The following is a 19268-nucleotide window of genomic DNA, read 5'->3' on the forward strand; positions in this document are numbered from 1 at the left end:
ATGCTGGCACGCAGCAAAGCCCTGTGCCGCACATCTGGGGACAGAGACCAGCAGGCACGACTCCTGCCAGCCCAGTCCAGCCCAGTCCAGTCCACTGCTGCCACCAAGACACTTCTCCTATGCCAAACACCCAGGGAAGGATGGCTGCCCTGCTGCAGCATGGGGACACCAAGGCAAGGCACCGAGTCGCCAGCTTTGGGTTTGCAGCTGCCATTTTAGCATCTGGCATGGGGGGGTGGCACCAGGGGACAGAGGGTGGCAAAGCAGCAAGGCCCCACTGCCCTCAGCGCAGAATGGCTCAGGCACTATAGACAGACACGCGTGCCAGGTTTTTCCCATTAAAGTTAACAACACACGGAGTTTGCCAGGGAAGGACCGCAGCATGGAAGGGACCTTGCTTGTCTGATGGGCTTTGCAAACACAGTGTCACCTCCCAGCCCCCTTGCTCCCAGCAGACACAGCGGAGTGGGACAGGCGGTGGCCCCCCTGGCCTGAGGGGATGCAGAGGGACCCGGAGGGGTGTCAGCACTGACAAGAACTGACAGGTCCATCTGGACCGGCGGCGGCTCATCCGATTACAGTGCGGCCACCCGCTCCCAGTGCATGGTGCCCGTATCCCTCCCTCCCTGAGCAGCAATGTCATGTCTCCCCCATCCCCAGCCTGCCTGTGCCCCACCAGGTTCGGTGACACTGGGGTCCCCCCCGCATCCCAGTGATGAACCTGGGGCATAAACGACTGGGTGGAGGGACCCCTCCAAGCTGCCAACAGTGCTAAAAGAGCACCCAAAGCAGCCTGCAGCCACCTCCTCGCCCCACCAAAGCTTCCTTGCACCCTCCAGATGGCCGGGCCAACGGGGAGACAGATTTTTGGCAGACACTGTTAAGGTTTTTACCATGGAAACCAGCTCCCCTGCCAGTAAAACCTCTCCAAAAGCAGCCTGCGCCATGCAAAGAAGGGGCGATTGGGGAAAGCTCGGTGACCCCAGCCTACAATCCCAGGAAATTCAGATCAGCCCCCCGAGGCCTCAGATTTACCCATCTGTGGGCCATGGGAAATAGCCCCCTTCCCCAGGAAAAGGGCTTTCCCTGCATCTGCATCCCTGGGTGGAAACATCCCACAACGATCCAGGGGTGACATGGAGCCATCACAGGTGCTGCAGCATCAGTGCCCAGCACGGGCACACAAACGGGACCAGTCATACATCAGGGACACCAAAACCTCTTTTCCTTCGTGGAAACCAGCATCAGCATCCACAGACCCCAAGGGATGAAGGGAGGGAGGGAAAGCAAAGCCAAGCCCAGACACCCAGCATGATGCATGCACAGCCACCCGCCCTGCACCGCAGCGGGTAGTCGGCTCCTAAGAGGATTTTTTTGTCTTAGACAGCAAAAATAAAACCCCGTTTTCCGGGAGCTAAAAAAACCCAACGGAAAAACTTTCTCCTGTTCCAAGTGGAGCCTTAGAAACGTTTTTGTCTCGCTGGCCTTTGGCACAGTCAAGGCCTCCAGGACTGTAAGGCCTGGATCCGACCCCCTTCCCCACCCAGAACATTTTTGCACCAGGGAACACAACCAAGACGGGGGAAAAAGGGGATGAGGGCAGCTCCAGGAGGGAGCCCCAGTCCCTCATGGGGACCCCAAAACACTCGGTCCCTCTTGCCACAGGCACCCCTCAACTCCCCGGGAGGCCCCGCAGGGACGTGGCAGGGAGCTGACACAGGAGGAGAGGAGAAGATGACTCCCTGCAAAACCCGCCTGCTCTCCTCCCTCTTTAACCCCACGGCAGCGTTCAGGGTGGCTTCCCCCACCGCTCACACCCAGCCCGGACCCAAGCGTGCCCAGAGCGGAGGAGCCGGTTTGGGGCCCCCACACCGCCGGGCCGGCCCTGTGAAGTGGTTTTGCCAACACACCCCTCCTTGCAAGGGTGAACGCTGGCATCTCACACAGCCCGACGCACGGGTCCCCGTCCGCCACCGTGTCTCCGAGCCGGGACGCCAGGAGAGGGGCTGCGAGCAAAGCTGGGGCTGCCCCCCCCTTGCAACTGTGGCCGGGGACAGGACAGGCACCAGGGATGAACCCCCCATTCCATGGCAGCCCCCCCTGCACCCCCACACCTCTCAGCAGCAGATGAAACCTGACGGACCAGCAGCCTCGCTCGGGATGTAAATTCCTTTACACTACTTATTTCCTTCCTTGGAGGCAGCGCAGGCACTTTGAAGCAAAGCGAAATGCAAATGGTGCCAGGTGGAAACGCGTGCGCGCACAGACGCAAACTCCACCGAGGAAAAGGACGAGGCTCGGGCAGCGCTGCACCCCGGGAGCGCCTCGAAACCGGCCGAGGATCCCTGGAAGAGTTGCTGTTGACGGCGTACGGCTGCTCTCCCCGAGGAACCAGGAGAACAGGGACAGCCCTCACGTGCCGAAGCTGTGGGGTGGTAGGCATGGGAGCAGCGGAGATGGGAGAGGCTTTGCAGCAGGGGATGAGGACACGTGGACCCCTTCCCCGCCTCTGAGCACCCATTTCTGCGCTGGGGGGTTTCTCAGGGCTGGGGATCCCCGGGGAAGGACAAAAAGAGCTGGTCCCAGGCCAGGTGAGGACTGCGTGGCTCCGGCAACTAGAAGGGAATAAATAAATGCAAAAGCAGGGAGGTATTATACAGCAGAGACACCAAAACAATAACAAGGCTGGGACTTCAACCAGCCCTTTGAAGAGCAGATGCTTTGATACAAGGTCAAACCCAGCATCGGACCGCGGGGAGGCTTCGCGTCCAGGTGAGGCAGGATTGGACGCTCAGGCTCAGCTCCGGCTCCAGCTGCTGGCTTCTTCTGCTGGTCCCCACCTCGGGGACAGCCCCATCCCCAGGCGCTGGCCCTGCCTTTGCCATTTCCCATGCTGTCGTCAACGGGATGGAGCACACAGCTACCCCGCGACTGGATCTGGTGCTGGGTGTGTCTTTTAACTGGGGGGAGGAGTGGAAGCACAGCAGGGTGTACGAGCAGAGGACACCATTACGGGCACCATCACGAACACCAGCTCTCCTCGGTGCCACCGGCCACTTAGAGCCCGGCGAGCAGAGCAGCCCCCCACCGCTCGCCGGCACGGGGAAGGCAGCACCCGCACCATATGAGCAGCTACAGCTCTCCACACTGCCAGTATCAGCAGAAGAACCGGAGCCAAGAAACAATTGCGTTGCTGTTTCCCTCTGGTATGACAGATCCATATTTACACACACACGTGCTCGCAGCATCCCCCTCTATACTACACAAAGCCTATAGTACACTCTCCTCCTCCTCCTCCTCCTCCTCCTCTCCCTTCCTGGGTGCCCAGGACACAAGTCACGCTGTGCTCTCCACATCCACAAACCCAGCAGCCTCTGGACGAGATGCAGGGACTTTTGGATGGATGCTCTTAGGATGCAGAGCCCAGCAACTGCAGCAGCTCCCACCTTGGACAGTGGAAAGGAGGGAAGGCAAGAACGGGGAGCTCTTACAAGCCCGGAGGAAGAAATCCCAAGCGGAGCATTACTGGGGAGACCCAGGTGCTGTGGCAGGAGGATGCACAGTGCTGGACGCTCCATGGGCAATGAACTCCCAGGCGCAGGGGCTGATGTTGTAAGTCAACAGGGTTTATCTGCAAGAGTCTCTCATTTCCATACCGTTTTGCAGGGCTGAGGTAGAAATACAGGATTATTTAGATTCAAAAATTTCCAAATTTTCTCCAAGTACCTTCCCCATCATTTCTAACACACGTGCATTGTAGGACCTCAGTCCAAAATACAACGGAGTTTCGCTCAGCAACTGTACGCAAGATGTCTTCTGAACAGGTAACCCAGCGGTCAAGCTCCCAAGGAGCGGCTCTGCCATGGCCTCGGTGGGACACGGCCAATGCCCACGCCGTTCTCCAGAGCTATTACACAACGTGGGTTGATGAAATCTGGAACACAACCTTTAAAGAAAGGCGATGGGGCAGGGGGAGGAGGAAACCAAACAAAAGGGACATTTTACTTTCTGCCAAGAACCAGGAGGGGAAGAAAAAAAAAAAACCACCACAACCATTTGTCTATCTCGCATGGCGGGCTGGTTGCCTTGGCACCGGGACTCAGCCATCCCGGGGGGGGAGATCACAGCTCTGCTGTCCCGCTCCACCGCGACGTTGCCCGGGAAGAGCTCGGGCTCCGGCTGGCTCTGCCCTGGCTCCCAGCACGGCCCCAGAGCAGCAGCAAACCTCCGGCGCCTGGGGAAGAGACATCCACGCTGCCTCCATAAACGCTTCTTGACAAATGTTAATTCTCCGAGCTAAAATATTCATGAGGGTGGCTGCCGACGAGCGCGCTGCTCATTCGCAGCACTCCTGAGTACTCTGCAAAGGCAGCTGCCGTGTTTGCTAAAAGCTTCACCTATCCCCAGTGCCCAGGCTCGGCTGATCACAGTGCTCGAGGCGGGATGCAAGCGGAATCTTGGCTGGGCAGCGCCGTGGGAAGGAGCAAGACTCCGCTGCCGCATCGCCACAGGCGCATCGGAGCAACATGGAGACAACCATGCCTTGGGCGAGGGCAGCAATGCGGCTTGGACAGGCAGCTCCCGGCGCCAGCGCGGCACGGGGAGCCCACACCGCAGCCGCGTCCACCATTCCCACCCAGAGGCCATCAGCAAGAAAGCACCAACTCCTTGAAAAGTCACAAGAGAGCTCCCTTTTCACCTGTGCGAGGCTATGCACGGCCTCCCTAAATCCCAGCTGGGGATGCACCATGCATGCACCATGGCTGCCGGGTGCTGCTGCTGGAGCACCCAGCCTGCCGGTGCCAGCAGGGCAGCCACGATGTGCCCCGAGCTGCCCAGGCGCCGGGCAAGCGGGGCTGGCACAGCAGCAGGGCTTTAATGAGTGTTTTAGGCTTCCTTGCCACTAGGCATGAGGCTATCGATATGGCCACAACGCGACTGGAGCTCTGCAGCGGGCAGATTTTATTACACTTATAGATCGTCTAACAGGCTGAGCATCCTGGATTTATTAAATGAGACAAAGGCTCATGAAAACGACCTCTGCAGGCTCTGCAGAAGGATGGACTGGAGCAATCACCCATCAAAGGGGAGCAGAAGGCTGCGCTTTTCCATCCCACACATCCCTGCAAGCAGGAGTGCTCCCCCATCCCCATCGTCCCCACAGCAGCTCTCTGCTCTCCCTGTGCCATCCAAGCAGGAGGCAGGTATCTTTTCTTGGCCGCATAAGCACACCCTTCCTACCTGCAGCCTTCCCATATCAGCAACTACAGCTCAGTGAAGCCACTGAGAAACCTCCAGCTTGCTCGGGCTGCACACCAGGCAACAGAAAAGCAGGTTTTTACTGTTGGCAAGGGAACGCAACAGAGGTATCAAGCAACACGCGTCCCTCTGCATGCACACCTCGTACCCCTGTGCAAGAAACAGGGGAAGATGTCCCCACATCTCACTGCTGCCTGGACTCTCCAGCCAGCCAGAAGCCATCAGCCCCTTTCACAGATGGAGGCACAAGCGGTGCTCTGCAGATGTGGCTTTGGCATGTGCCGGTGTGGCTCCGCACCGGCAGCAAACCTGGCTCCCGGTGCCACCAGCAGCCACCCTGTGCCAGTGCGAGGAGGGGACTGGACACCTGCCCTGGTGTGCAGCCAGTGATGCAGAAACACCCTCCCAGTTGGATAAATGCCATAACACTTACCCCGGCCCCATCACAACATTTCCCCACTGTTGGCCCCTGCTTGTTCATCACAGGCACCGACAGCCGGCTCCTGAAATTTGTTTTGCTGGAGGAGCTCCCCCCAGCCCCAGGTCACCCACCCCAAGGAACCAGCTCGGGGGGGTGGCCTTGGAGGGTGGGTTAGCAAGCTCCATGCATGCCTGTTCCTGCACGCTGGGCTCCTATAGAGCCCTCCGAAGCCTCTACCAAGAGATAAAACAACATCAGCTCCATTTTCGCCCGGGGGAAGGAATTTTCTTCCCTGGGAGCAATTTGGGGAGGGGGCGAAGTGCAGGGGCTGGGCAGGCGAGTTCAGCCAGGGGCCGCTTTTAAGCAGAGTCCGTGTTTACGTCCACAGACAGCGAGTCTAAACACTGAGCGAGGCTGCGAGCTGGCCGTGAGCTGCCTGCGACCTGGCCGTGAGCACCCTCGGGCTCCTCTCCCACCCAGCACCACCTCAGCGAACCATGGGGAGCACCCATCCCGGGGGTGCCAAGGCAGCAAATTTGGGGCCGTGCTTCCCACCCGCAGCCCCGTGCCCACAGACACCCATGCGGGGAGCACACGCTGGAGCAGAGCAAGCCCGACCGGGGCTGCGCGGGAGGCTGAAGCTGGCTTATCTTGGCCTTATATGGCGATTTTCGCGCCGCTCTTGCAGCTCCCAGCTGCTCCCCACCCCAAAGCGGGGTCGGGAGCTGACAGCCGGAGCCTAGCCTGCCTCTTTCCTGTTAACCTCTTTCCTGCTGAACGGCCTCCAAGGGGTCCGTGCACGATGGGGATGGTCGTATTCTGTCCTGACACAACTGCCCGCGCTGGGCAGGGAGGGTCAGCAAACCCGATGGTGGTCACCGAGTGGGTGCAACCTCCCTCGGCGCTGGGGTCCGACCCTCTGGGTCCTCGGCAGCATCCCAAATCCAGGGAGCCCTTCAGGGGAGCTTGCACCAGTGCACACGCATGCTCCACGTCCAACGCTGCTGGAGGGGAAGAGGGACAGAAGATGCAGAGAACGTCGGCACTGTGATGGGAAAAGAGCAAGGTCCCACCGGAATGGGGGTCAAGGAGCCACTCTGAGCTGCCATCCCAGCTCTTTGGGGACCCAAGCAAAAGCCCAGCATTGCACAAAGAGCTTGGAGCAGCTGCTCAACCCATATCTCAGCTCTTTGGGGACCAAAGCAAAAGACCAGCATTGCACGGGCACTTGCCAGCCCGGCCATGCTGAAGGCACCGTCTCGCAGCCCTGCAAACCCAAGAGTTATTCTTCCCTCTCCAGGATTTAAATGCATTTAAAATGCAAAATGTCCTCCTCCCCTCCTAGGAGGGGGGTGGGAGGAATACATGATAACAGATCCGACCCCATCTGCTCACAGCTGCCAGCGTGGCATCTTCCCCGCTCCCCGACATGCAACCACAACAGCCACCCAGCCAAGGGGAAGCAAATATCTGCAGCATTCAAGCGACTTGTCACGGTAATCAGCCCGATCGCAAAAGCCCGGCAAGACCATGTGCCAGGACGGTACATGTGGTGAGGGACCAGAGCTTGGTGTAGGGACTATGGCAGACGAGTTGCATAGAGAGGGAAACACAGTCGTTTGGGGGTGGGAAGGAAAGGAGGGCTTCATTTGCATCTTGATATTTGAATTTTAAATCGCACTGTTCCAAATTGGCCTTGTCAACTTTATTCTCCACCCCCTCGGTGTAGGAGACAAGTCCCAGGCGGTCCCTGCACCGCACGCTGCCAGGCACACATGTGCAGGGGCTCACCACCACCTTCGTGCGCGCCGGCTCGCACGTCCCTCCCCAGGAGCAAAGGGCTTCACCAAAACATCAGAAACCACATGCCCATAGCAGGACTCGTAAGGTCACCTGCACGCTGAGGGTCACAGACACAGTGATGCCAATTTTGGAGACAGCCCAGGAGGCGGAAAGCTTCGATGGAGGGAGGGTGATCTCCACCTGTGTTGATCAGCCACCCAAGTCCTGTTCGACCTCAGCTAGAACTCGATTACTGCTTCACGGGGGCGAGGGAAATGGCCTGAGTATCTGCCCCAACATCGGCTGTGCTGGAGAGCCGAGGCCGAACTGGGGCAGGCTCTGCCCAACAGCTCAGGCTGGCTCCATTAACCCATCACACCAGGGCTGAGACTGCTGCACTGACTCTCCAGAGACCTTTTGCTTTTGAGTCTAGAGCTGGGTAGAAAAACTGGTGAGGGGGCAATGCCTTCGCTCAGGATCCTTACGGCAGCTACGCAAAGGTGCGAAAGACATTTAAGTGAAAAGGGCTTCGCGCCTTGGGGAAAACCTTATGAAATGAACCCAGGGCAAAGCTCCTTCGCTGCTTGATTTTGAAGCCAGTCTTCTTGCAAAGGGGGAAAATAACTGCAGTTGATGTGGGCTTCAATATTATTTACAGCACCAATATAAGAGCAAATAAAATGGCAAGACATTTCCTAGTGTCCAAATAGAAGAAAAGAAAAAAACTTTCAGTTTCATATGAATTACAAATTTTCATTTTTTTCACTAAAACACAGAAATAAAAGAAGGAAAGTACTAACTCGCAATGGACAAAGTCAGCAGAAGCCTCTCAGCAAAGCTCTGCTGAACACTTTTATAGGACACAGGGTTAGACCCACTCAAGCCAACTCCATCTGACCAGTTGACCCAATGCTGTACCACAGGGCCATGGCTGCGGTTTCTCCCCAATTTGGCTGCTTTTGGGCTCAGCTGAACTGAAAATTTGCTCAGCAGATTTTGCTTTACAGTGGATAAAGGCAATTTATTCGTGGTCAACACCTCCCACCCCACCGTGCATTACACAGGTCACCCCATGCCCGCCTGCTCTCCCTTCTGCGGGGAAATAGCGGGCTCCAGTCTGGCTGCAGCAAAGCGGACACCGGTTACGTCCCACGCTGCATATCTCCTGCGGGAACCATGCACTACGGCATTGACACCATGGTGGGGTTTCCCCCAAGCCCCCACCTTCACCCTCGAGGTCTGTCAATACAGCATCTTGCACCAGCGCTCGCTGACTGCAAACGAGGAGAGGACAACCCCGCAGCCGATCGGCAGCACCAGATCCGCTGGAGGCTCAGGCAACTCCCACGGGTGCAGATGCTTCAGTGGAAGTTCTTGAATCCGGCCAAATTAGCCTGGAAATCTCATTATTCCCCAGCACTGCTCTTATGAGCTTTGCAGAGTTTCCTGCCGGGCTGGGAATACCACACAGCCGGGCTCCCAGGGCGCTCAGGGTTCTGCAGCTGGAGGTGCGAGGGCCGACCCAAGCAGAAGAGGTTGTGTTGGGCTGGGTTGGTCAACCAAACAGCAGCCACATCCTGTACCCCACGCCTTAACCCTATAAAAAAAACCCCATACCTGCTCTGCGTTGCTCCCAGCAGCTTCCAGACAAGCTTGGACTCTGCACTTTCCCAAAAGCCAAGGCAAGCAGCTGGAGAGCATTTTCCAACCTTTGACCATTAGCCATCCCACCGAATGGCACGAAATGGGAGGCTTTTCGGTCAAGAAAAGCAGTTCCAAGGAGAAAAGCTCCCAACAGGTACACACGGCTGTTGCAGGGCAAAGAGACCACCCAGCAACAATTCAAGGTGGGCTTTGCTGCCGTATGTAAGGTGTGGTGGAGGCACTGATGCAGACAGCAGAGCCGTCTTAGCTGAGCAGGCACCACCGGGTTCAAAGGCAAACGGCACCCGGGGGGGAAAAGTGCTTTGGCCACCTGCAACAGCCAGGGACAAAGGCTGGGAATAACATACCAGGCTGCCGGAACCATCCCCATGTCCCAGGGGATCAGCGTTTTCTCCTTAAACCTGCTGTTCCCATCTGGCTCCTGCACTTGCAGAAGAGTTCAGGGAGAGGAGCGAGTTCACGGCCGTGAGCTGCTCCCAGGAGCACTCCTCGCAACCTCTCCTTTGGGAGCAGCCGTTCAGCCCCATCGGAGAGGAGCAATCTGGGGCTGGTGCACCTGAAGGGGATGAGCCCGAGGAGGTTTCTCCATCCCCCATGCCTGGGACAAGAGACTTCACCCCCCAGCATCAGCCTGTGCATGGCATTAACTGCCCGTGCAAACCAAACACCCCCCTTCCTCCACACATCTGCTCTGTCCATAATCCTCATTGTCCCTCCCTTAATGGGAAGGCAGCCAGAAAAGCGAACCAAAACCCTAATTATATCCCAGTAGCTCCCCAGTGCCCCAGTGATCTGCTGTGACTTTATCGATGCGGTTGCAGCACGGCTGATGAAACAAGGAGGAAAGGGCCAAGGCTGGGCGTGCTCCAAAAACCCACCCTGTCTCCCCAGCCACAGCATAACAACGGGTGGAAATCCCGTGCAAGCTCAGGGTGCTGCCGGGACATGTCTAAAACCAACCTGTGCTCCTGTCCCCCCCGCCTCCTCTCCCCAGGGACCCTGTCACCCACGGCAAAGGAAACACCGCAAGCATCGCTGTATGGAGACCAAGAGGAGAGTGGTGACAACCGTGGGCTGCAGCAAGAGAGCAGCCCACAGCCTCTCTGCGGGTCCCCAGGGCACTATTTGGGCATAAAATCACGGAGAGCCACAGCTACAGCACCTGAAGCCACGGCACCCACGGCACGGGGCATGCAAGAGTGGGGACTCCCAGGATTGCATCCCCACAGCGAGGGGTGCAACGGCAGCGCAGATGTGGCATGGCCCTGGGGTGCATGCCAGGAAAACATGGAAAAAAATCCTCCCTGGTAGGTGGGAGCCTTCCCCAGCTCTCCCCAGCCCCCAGAGCAGCCCAAGCCCCACACGCAGCACCTCTGCCCCAGGGACCTGCTCTCCCTTAAAAGCAGAAGAGGTCGCAGAGGAGCCGTGCTGCCCGCAGCGGGTGGCAGGGTGCAAGCCATGTTAACATACGCAGACAAATCAGCTCCCGGATCCTGCGGGAAGGAGGTGAAGGGTAACATTAAGTTGCTGCACACGTGATTTACCTATGGTAATTTTAACTTTCAGCAAGACTGACTGGCTGTTTTTTCTTGTTGCCTACTTGCAGTCAGACTTCAGTGACTGCAGGGAAGTCTCTTCCGCAGCTTTGAAGGGACGGAGCAAAATGAAAAGGTCTTACAAAATATGTATTACCAAAAGCACATTCACACGCTGTTACCTGGTCCAGCATGAGGGACAAGCAGTATTTTGCTGGCATTTTTTTTCTACCTTATATATCTTGCAGCCCATGATAACTCAATGAGCAAGACCAATAATAAAACCTGCCTGGGAATTCTCATTTTTCACCAGAAATGCCTCAAAACAGCACAGACAAAAGGTGGAAGACTTCTGCAAAAACCCTGCATTCAGCAACCCTGAGAAAAGCCATTTACAAAACCTCACTGAAGACCTCGGCTTCTCTCCACGCAAGTTTTAACCTGACAATGTCCCTTCTACAGACTCCAAACCTGATGAATAATGCATGTCTGGGATAAAGCAGAAATATAATATTCACTAAGGCTTACCGTAACAGAGAAACAAGGACTGCAAATAAGTAATTTATTAACCCCAAACCGTGTTGCTGCTTGAACAGAGTGCACACCTCGGCTTTCGGCCCCAAAAACACCAGCTGAAAGTTTACTTTTTAGCCGTGGCAAGAGCATGCCTAGGGCTGGCTGAGACCCCCTGCTCTCATCACACCTCCAGCACTAACGTGCCTTGTCCTGGGCTCTGCAAGATGCCGATGGGGGGAAACCTCTGCCGAGAGCCAGGCTGGGAGCTGCCACCCTCCTTCCTCCTCCTCGTCCTCCTCCTCGGGGACCGCAGCCGCCCCTTCTCCGCCGGGAGGAGAGCAGCGGTGGGAAGCCCACAACCCTGCACTCGCCTGCAGCTCCAGCCGCTTTCTCAGGCATTCCAAAATTTGGCCTGAGCCTCTTTTTGCAGCACCCCCCTCCTTCCATGGCTGGACGCCTGCCTAATTGCGTATTTATTTATTTCTGCATTTTCCCAGCTCCCCGCACACACTGGCGCAGGGCGGGGGGAAGCCAAGGCTGGCTCCCAAGGCAGACCCAAAAAGAAATTGGGGGGGCCAGATCCCCCCCCATTCCCCAGAGGCCGGGAGGAGACCGGGAAGTGCAGGGCTGACCGGGAAGGAGGTGGGAGCAGGGGGCAGGAAGGGGGGACGCCGGCGGCATCACCCACCCCCTTTGCTTTGTGCGCGCGCTTGGGGAAATTAAAAATAGCTGCGTCCAAAGAGTGGCTGCAAGCGCCACAAAGAGCATGTTGAGCGGAGGCAGCTGCAAGCTATTTGCTGCCCCTGGTAATCAGCATCTCAGCTTGCAGAGCCCCCCCCGGCCCCCCGAGCCCCTTCCTCCCCTGCCAGAAGCCACCGCTGCCTTTCTCCAACCCACATATGTCATGTCAACAATCAATGAATACAGGATCTCTGCCGAGAAAAAAGGGGGAACGCGCTTTGATTTTTGGAGCAGCTTTGTTGCCTTGTTCAATTCACGTCCTCGTCCTCCTCTCCAAGCTGTCACTAAGGGTTTTGCAGCACCAAATCCCACCGGGCAAGGCCAGGATACCCCATGCGACCCAGCAGAGATGGGACTTTTGGCAGGAAGAGGGATCTGCCAGCCACCAGGATGCCACTTCTTCTAGAGATTCCTTTACACAATGGGAAAAGGGGTGATATTGCCCAGTGTTACCCAGCCTATAGCCCACAGCCCACTGGTGGTCCTCGCCGACCTCAGCCAGTGGCCCATGACAGGGCTGGAAAGAATTCAAACCAACCCCATCCCCGCTGCCACGCGGTGCAGCTGGCAGGTACGGGGCCGTGCCGCAGGCAGCTCATTTCATATCCCCTTCTCCGGCACCAAGCAACAATGGGGCAAAAAAATTGTGGTTTTGTTGGTTCCTTGGGTGGGTCGATCGTTCATGTCTCTGCGGATGGGTACGGCCACCCAGGCACTGGGGGATGCTTGGGAGCCCAGTGCTGCCCTGGCTTGCAGAGAACTGGGATCAGGCACCCACCAAAGGCACCCACCGCTGCAGCCCCTTCCTCAGCTGCCTGCAGGGACTACAGCAGAGCTCCCACTGCCTTCATTTCAACAACTCCACCAGAAAGGAAAAAAAAAAAAAAAAAAAAAAAAAAATGGAAAAAGCAACTGGAGCAACTGCCCGTAGTAAATACCAGTGCTACCATCTGTCACTCGCCGCTGCAGCATTCAGGGCCGTTGCTGGAGCGCTGTGTTTTGTTAGATATTTACGGCATGGTGGGACGCAGAGAAAAGGCAGGTCCAGGGCCACTGTGCGAGGCGGAGGGTGGGAACACCAGCTGGGGCCCAAAGTGCTTGCGTGAGGGTAATCGTGAGCTCAGGAATTAGCTGTGTCATTTCGCTACCAGCTCTGATATCTTCACTGCTAAATGCCGTTAGAGGCGGGTTTGATTTCTGCATTAACATGTTACAGCAGATCACGATTTTTCTTTCGCCGAGAGCCTGCAGGCAGGCTGGAGGCCACGGGTACGGAGCCCAGGTTTCCAGAAGTCACGAAGAAGAAACTCCAGCTGCTGCAAGCGCCTGTATCACTCTGCCTCCCATAAACTAGATAAACGCAATTTAAAATCCAGCTCATTTCCCTCACTGCTCTTGCACCTGTCTTCTACACAAACATCTTTGCTAGGTCTCAAGAGATGGAGGAGTAGGGAAAAAGCAGAAGGGACAGAGCCACTTGAACCTGTTCTCGTCGCTCAGCGTAAGAGCAATTCCAGCTTTGCAGCTCACCCCGCAGAAGACAATAGGGGCTGTGTTCTTTCCAGGAAGGAAGCACCTGGGCCAGGTCATCAAAGCTGCTTGTCCACTGGGAGATAGCTGGCTGTATCTAGCTCTCCCAACTCCACTTTCATCCTCTCGCCTTCTGTTAACTCCCAAATTTCCCACCACAGACTGCTTCACGCCGGGGCCTCTCCCGAGTGGGTCCTGCAGACACCGACCGCCCTTCTCAGGGGGCTTGGATGTGGACACCAGCATCCCCTGTCCACGCTCAAGAAGATGAGAACAGAAACAGTCAGCTTGATCCACCTAAGCTCACGGTAAACCCAGGCACTTTTGGGGCCCCAGCGATGGTCCCTGGCCACAGAGCCAGGTGCCAGGACCGGTGTTGAAGCCATCCCTGGAGGAGCATTTCCCTGTTCCCTCAGCCCCCACGAACCGCCCTTCTGCAGCTCAGCAGTTTTACTTCCCCAAACACCACACTAAACCAAACTAAAAAGAGGTAAAATAGAAGAGTATAGGGTAGGGAACTGTTCATGGAGGTGCCCACAGGTGTCTTGACAGCAGGACCCACCGCCAGCAGCAACTGGGGCCAGACACTTTGAGCAGACAGAAAAGGGAAGACATGAACCCCCTGAAGCCACTGTTATGGGATCCCCACGCCCAACCCCAGTAAGCAAAATGACACTGGATCAGCATCAAGCAAGACATTAATATTAGAAAGACCGCAAATGAAGATCTGCATATCCTCCCAACCCCTTCAAGGCTGCTTGGTCCCAGCTTCAGCGATGTCCTGGGGAACGAGTTCCCAAGGATCCCTGTAAGTTCATGGATTTTTTTCCCCCAAAAGCAGTATTGAAAATTAAACACAATAAATCCATCAAAGATCTCTGAGCTCTGTCAGGAACCACTAGCACTTGTGCTGTCTCTACACCTCTGTAGAGCAATCACAAAGATGTGCTTTGTCCCCTCTTCCTTGCACCCTAACTTCAGGTGTCCCTCTCCTGCCCAGCTCTCCTGGAGGAGAAAGGATCGCTGCTTCCCAATTATTCCCAACGTTTCCTTACTTCTACTGCTTCATCTTTGAGATACACACTAAACATCCCACGTGAAACCTCCCGACAGACCATCCTCCACCCTGCTCCCCACCAAACTGCTTATTTCCCCAGCTCTGCTACCCACCGCTGTCCATCACCGCCATCCCAGCCAGTTCACATCCTGCATGATTTCCCATCCACACCACAACCATGAATCCAGGAGCTCCTGGATGGACCCATTCGCCGCCCTTGCATAAACCATTGCATAAACTGGTGGGACTGGCAGGGCACTATCACCAGCATTCACCGAGGTGACACACAACCTCTGGACCATCGCAGGATGCAGCCATGCAAGGTATCGCTTTCCCCCTCCATTGAGGTTGAATGGAAAACCAGAGGAGCCAGGCAGAAAGTTCTCGCACTGCAAGACCAAGTCAGACCCATGTCCTGGAAAAAATCTGGGGTGGGGGTCCCTGCCGCTGTCCGAACATCGCACAGCTGCTCCCCTCCAGCCCTTTCTCTCTCAGCTTGCTTTAAATTTGAAACACGCTTTGATTTAAGCCAAAAGCTTTTTATGCTAAACAGAAACTGAAAGTCTTGAAGATCTGGTGAACAGAAGCACTGGCAAAATTGTGTCCGTGGGGGGAAACACCAGGGACAAGGGGAACAGGGGTCTGTAAAGCCTTGTGCTTCCGTGAAGGAGGGGGCAGGGAGAGCTTGGAAACACTTAAGTGGCAAAACGTGTGGAAAAAGTAAGGACAGAGAGGCCAGGATGTTTAAGGTTCATTTTTAATCCCTGCCAATGAATTTCCATTCTGTGCCAAGACTGAAGTAAACCGCTTTGATCTGAAAAGGAGGAGAAAAACACACGCATAGATTCTTGGCTTCTTGAAACAACATAGATGACAAAGGAGGGAACTACGATGAAAATTAACGCAGCGCAGCTCTGCTGACGGTGACATTTTAAAATGCCCCGTTCTTTCAAATAAAGAAGATTTTGGAGGGGGATCAATTAGGAAACAATAATTACACGAGTCTACACATCACAGCATCATTGGGCACGCATCCCTCCCTTTCTCTGATCCCCCACCAGCAGCCACCAACGCTTACACCGTTCTCCTTTTTTATCCATTGATCAATTCCTTAAGTTTCCACGGTCGGGAGCGGGGCCTGGGGCCACGCAGGGCTCCAGATGTGACCCAGCAGCCCCCTACGCAGTGCCAGACCTCCCACCTCTGAGCTGGCCTCTCTTCTTCTATTTATATACCCGGTCCAGGGGTCCCGGTGCTCCCCTAACCATTGCCAGATGTCGGGCTGGTCTCGCTCTTCATCCCACCCCGGTCCCATCAGCTCCCAGCTCCCTCCTGACCTCCCTCCCAGCCATCACGGGCTGGAGCAGGGATGTCCACTCCATCGTATTGAGGTTAATGCTATTACAATCCACCTGAGTTCCTGACTTAGGAGCAGGACTACTGTGCTGTGAGCCCGAGAAGGGTCTGCAACGCTGCTGCGGAGAATGGAACCACCCAACCCCATACGCATGAGCAAATGCTAGCACGGAGGCAGCTGACTACTGGTTTAAGCATCCTCTTAGACACCCCCCAAACAGTGGTCTTAATGCCCCCCCCAGTCTTAGAAAGCAACTTGATTCCAGCAAATAAGGCGTAGGGTAGAGGCAGGGCTCACAGCCCATTCTCACACTCTGCCCTGCCAGACTGGAAAGCGCAAGACATGGAGCGAGGCCAGTTTGTTGGGAGGACACGGTGTGCCCAGGGATGCTCCTCCTGATGCCCCGCGGGAGAGCTGGGAAAGCCCATCCAGAAGATGCTCTCACCTTGGCATTAGTAATCCACAACACCAGCAAAGTTTCAGATGCTCCCAGGTGAGCCTGAATTTTGTCCTGCTTTCAAACCAGCATATCCACAAAGGAAAAAAAAAAAAAAATTAATAGTCTTAGGCAGCCACTGAAAGGAGGCCTGGTGTGATGGAGAATACCTCCAGGGAGGCTGCAGCTATCACTGGCAGCAAAGTGCTGGCACAAATGCCAACCTAGTATAAATCCCAGCCCAAGGGAAGTGGCAAAGGGGTAAACTGAGGCACAGAGACTAGACCTGGCCCATAGACATGTAATGGGTCATTAAGAAGCTGGGTTGCAGTCCAGACTCTCTTCTCTGAGCTGCTCTAGCCACAGGGCTGGATCCATCCCCGGGCAGTGCTGAAGCCATCACCCACCCGCAGGTCCGGGGAGGGACGGAAGAGTGCTCTCCGTCCTTGCAAAACCCCTCCTGCGCACCCACTGCCTCTCCACTACGTTCCCACGCAGCAGGGCTCTATTTATAGAGACCTTGGCCGCTAATTATAGATCGCAGCAATCAAAACAAAAGGAGGCAAATGCTCTGCACTTGCCAGTCTCTGGCTCCATCCCCTTACCCCAGCACTATTTTTGTGGCAGCTCTCATACCTCAGCAAAAACCTCCTGAACCGCCCCAGCACCGTGGTGCCAGGCTGCTCTCCCACTGCAGCAGCGGCAGTGGTTTCACTGGGGACCGCAGGGTGTTTTACCAGGAGAACTAAGACATTGCACAGCATGAGGCAACATCAGAAGGTGCAGCCGCCAGCACCAGTTTGGGCATCTCCCTCTGGACAGAGCGTGCTGGGATACAGCTGCCGGGCAGGCAGCAGCCAGAGGAGGTTTCGCTCACCATCCTGGCACAGGTTCCCCCTCATCCCCTCAAGTGATGGAGCGTGATCCCTCCCAGCCCAGACCGGGTTGTTTCCCCACAGGCTGAGGACTTTATCCTCTCTAGTTTCAAATATCCTGAAGTACCAAAGGTCTAAGCTCTCTGGGTGACTCTTCCACCTCCAAAACAAGCGTTTGGATGCATTTGGCTTGGCTTAGGTTTTTTGGTGGGCTTTAGTCTCGCACTCTGTGCAATGGGGAATCGGGGGAACATATCTCTTGGGGAAAACCAGGGAAGTGCCACAGGACTGGGGAGCACATGGGGACAAACATCTTTGGACACTCAAAACGCAGCAGCTCATCCCCAAGCCTGTCCTTGACTCCGTCACCCTCTTTCCTGCCTTCCCTCAACTCAACGTAAGAGCAGTTTTGCCATCCTCCAGCTGTTGCAGAGAAACGTCAACCCCTGTACATCATCTGGCCCAGCACGGAGGTTTATCAAACAGCAGAAGCAAGCCAGTGCCAAGGGGTAATCGCAGAAGTTCAGCATGGGAAGGCAACCCTAAGCAACCACACAACCCCCACATCCACCCATGGTTGGGAAGGAGGAATTTCTGCACGTCTGAGCAGGCTCGGCTTAGCCAGGGCTCGGCAGAGCCGGGAACGGCTGCTGGCACGCTCCCTGCGGAGGGGAAGGGGATGCGCTCTGCTTGGCATTCCCAGTGGCCAGGCAGGCTCTGGGTGCTGGCACGAGGCTGGGGCTGCTGCCAGGAATGGCACCCAATGTGAAAGAGGGAGAACCTGGGGAGTGAGTCTGACAGCTCAGCCTGCATCCGAGGGGATGGATGTCCATAGACCGTGCACGTCCTCCCCATCGCAGCCATCGTGCAGAAGTGATTTGAGTTTTCAGAGTGAAAATATGGCAGAGAAAGGACAGACAGCTGGAAGGATGGACATACAGAAAGAAGGCAGCCGAGCAGGACCACAGACTCGGGATCAGCACGGCGGGGACATCCATGGGCAGGTCTCAGGAGGGAGCCAGATGCCAGCGAGGCAGCTGGTGCCCGCTTGTCCCACCTTCTGCTAAGGGATTTCCATGCCCAAAATCTCCAATCCAACACCAAACTTGACGCACCCCACAGCAAAAGGCTCCTGTGCCCAAGGCTGCCCTGTCCCATGGTCTCTGTGTACTGCAGCAGCAACATCTCTGGGGACTCCCTGAGGTCTCCCCAGCTCATGGCTGGGCTTCGAGCCACCCTTCCACACCCCGCTGCTCTCCAACCCCCCAGGAACGAGGAGCGGAGTCTCCCTGGCCAGGCACAGGAGCATCTCTGCCACCAGCACCAGCCCAGGGCTCTCCTCCCAAGCCCACCCCTCCATCCCCTCCCGCTTTTAATAAGACCAGAAATTGCCAAACCCACAAAATTAACGTCTAAAAGGTTTAAGGCAGAGCAATTCAATCCCTGCTTGCAACTGCCTGGGAGGTCTCCGGCCAGCTGCCGCCCAGGTTCCAGCACGCTGCGGAGGCTGCCCCTGTGCCGAGGCCCCCGCGGGACCCCCACCCGGCTCCCGAGGGGGGCAACTGGGGCACACTAGGGGTAGATCATCCCTGCACGGGCTGCCAAGTGGATCCCCCATGCACAAAACCAGTATCCCCGCTGTGCGGGCGAGAGGCACCTCCTCAGCGAGGCACCCACCCCGTTACTGCTCCCTGGCCCGCGGAGGTGGTGGGGACACGGCAAGGAGCCAGCACAGCCGGACTGGTGGAGAGCACCTCGGAGGAGAAACCAGTGTCCCCCAGCAACCCCAGCCAGCAATGCCTGAGGTGTGATGGGCACAGGGCTGGGTCCTCACATCCCCTCACAGGGACGTGCCTGCCGACAGCCCGACCTGAGTGCCACCAGTCCCCTCCAGTAACATCCCCCAACACTCAGCCATCACAGCCTGAGGCTGTGGGATGGTGGCAGTGGGTCCCAGACCCACCGGAGCTGTGGCACCCTCTGAGCCAGGCTCTGGCATTACCAGGGCAGGAAAGCTGCACCATCGCTGAGCCCCAACGTGCTCGACACGCTGCACCCAGCTACTCCCCACAGGTCCCCCCTCCTCGCGCAGAC

The 19268-nt window shown here is 56.5% G+C and overlaps 1 protein-coding gene across 7 annotated transcripts in view; it reads right to left on the reverse strand.

Annotated features, from left to right (window-relative positions):
• MPRIP (myosin phosphatase Rho interacting protein) overlaps positions 1-19268 on the reverse strand; it is an 88918-nt gene that overhangs the window by 53563 nt on the left and 16087 nt on the right. The window lies entirely within an intron of this gene.

The sequence above is a fragment of the Harpia harpyja genome, chromosome 21 (assembly GCF_026419915.1).
Source record: "Harpia harpyja isolate bHarHar1 chromosome 21, bHarHar1 primary haplotype, whole genome shotgun sequence".
NCBI classification, from domain to species: Eukaryota; Metazoa; Chordata; class Aves; order Accipitriformes; family Accipitridae; genus Harpia; species Harpia harpyja.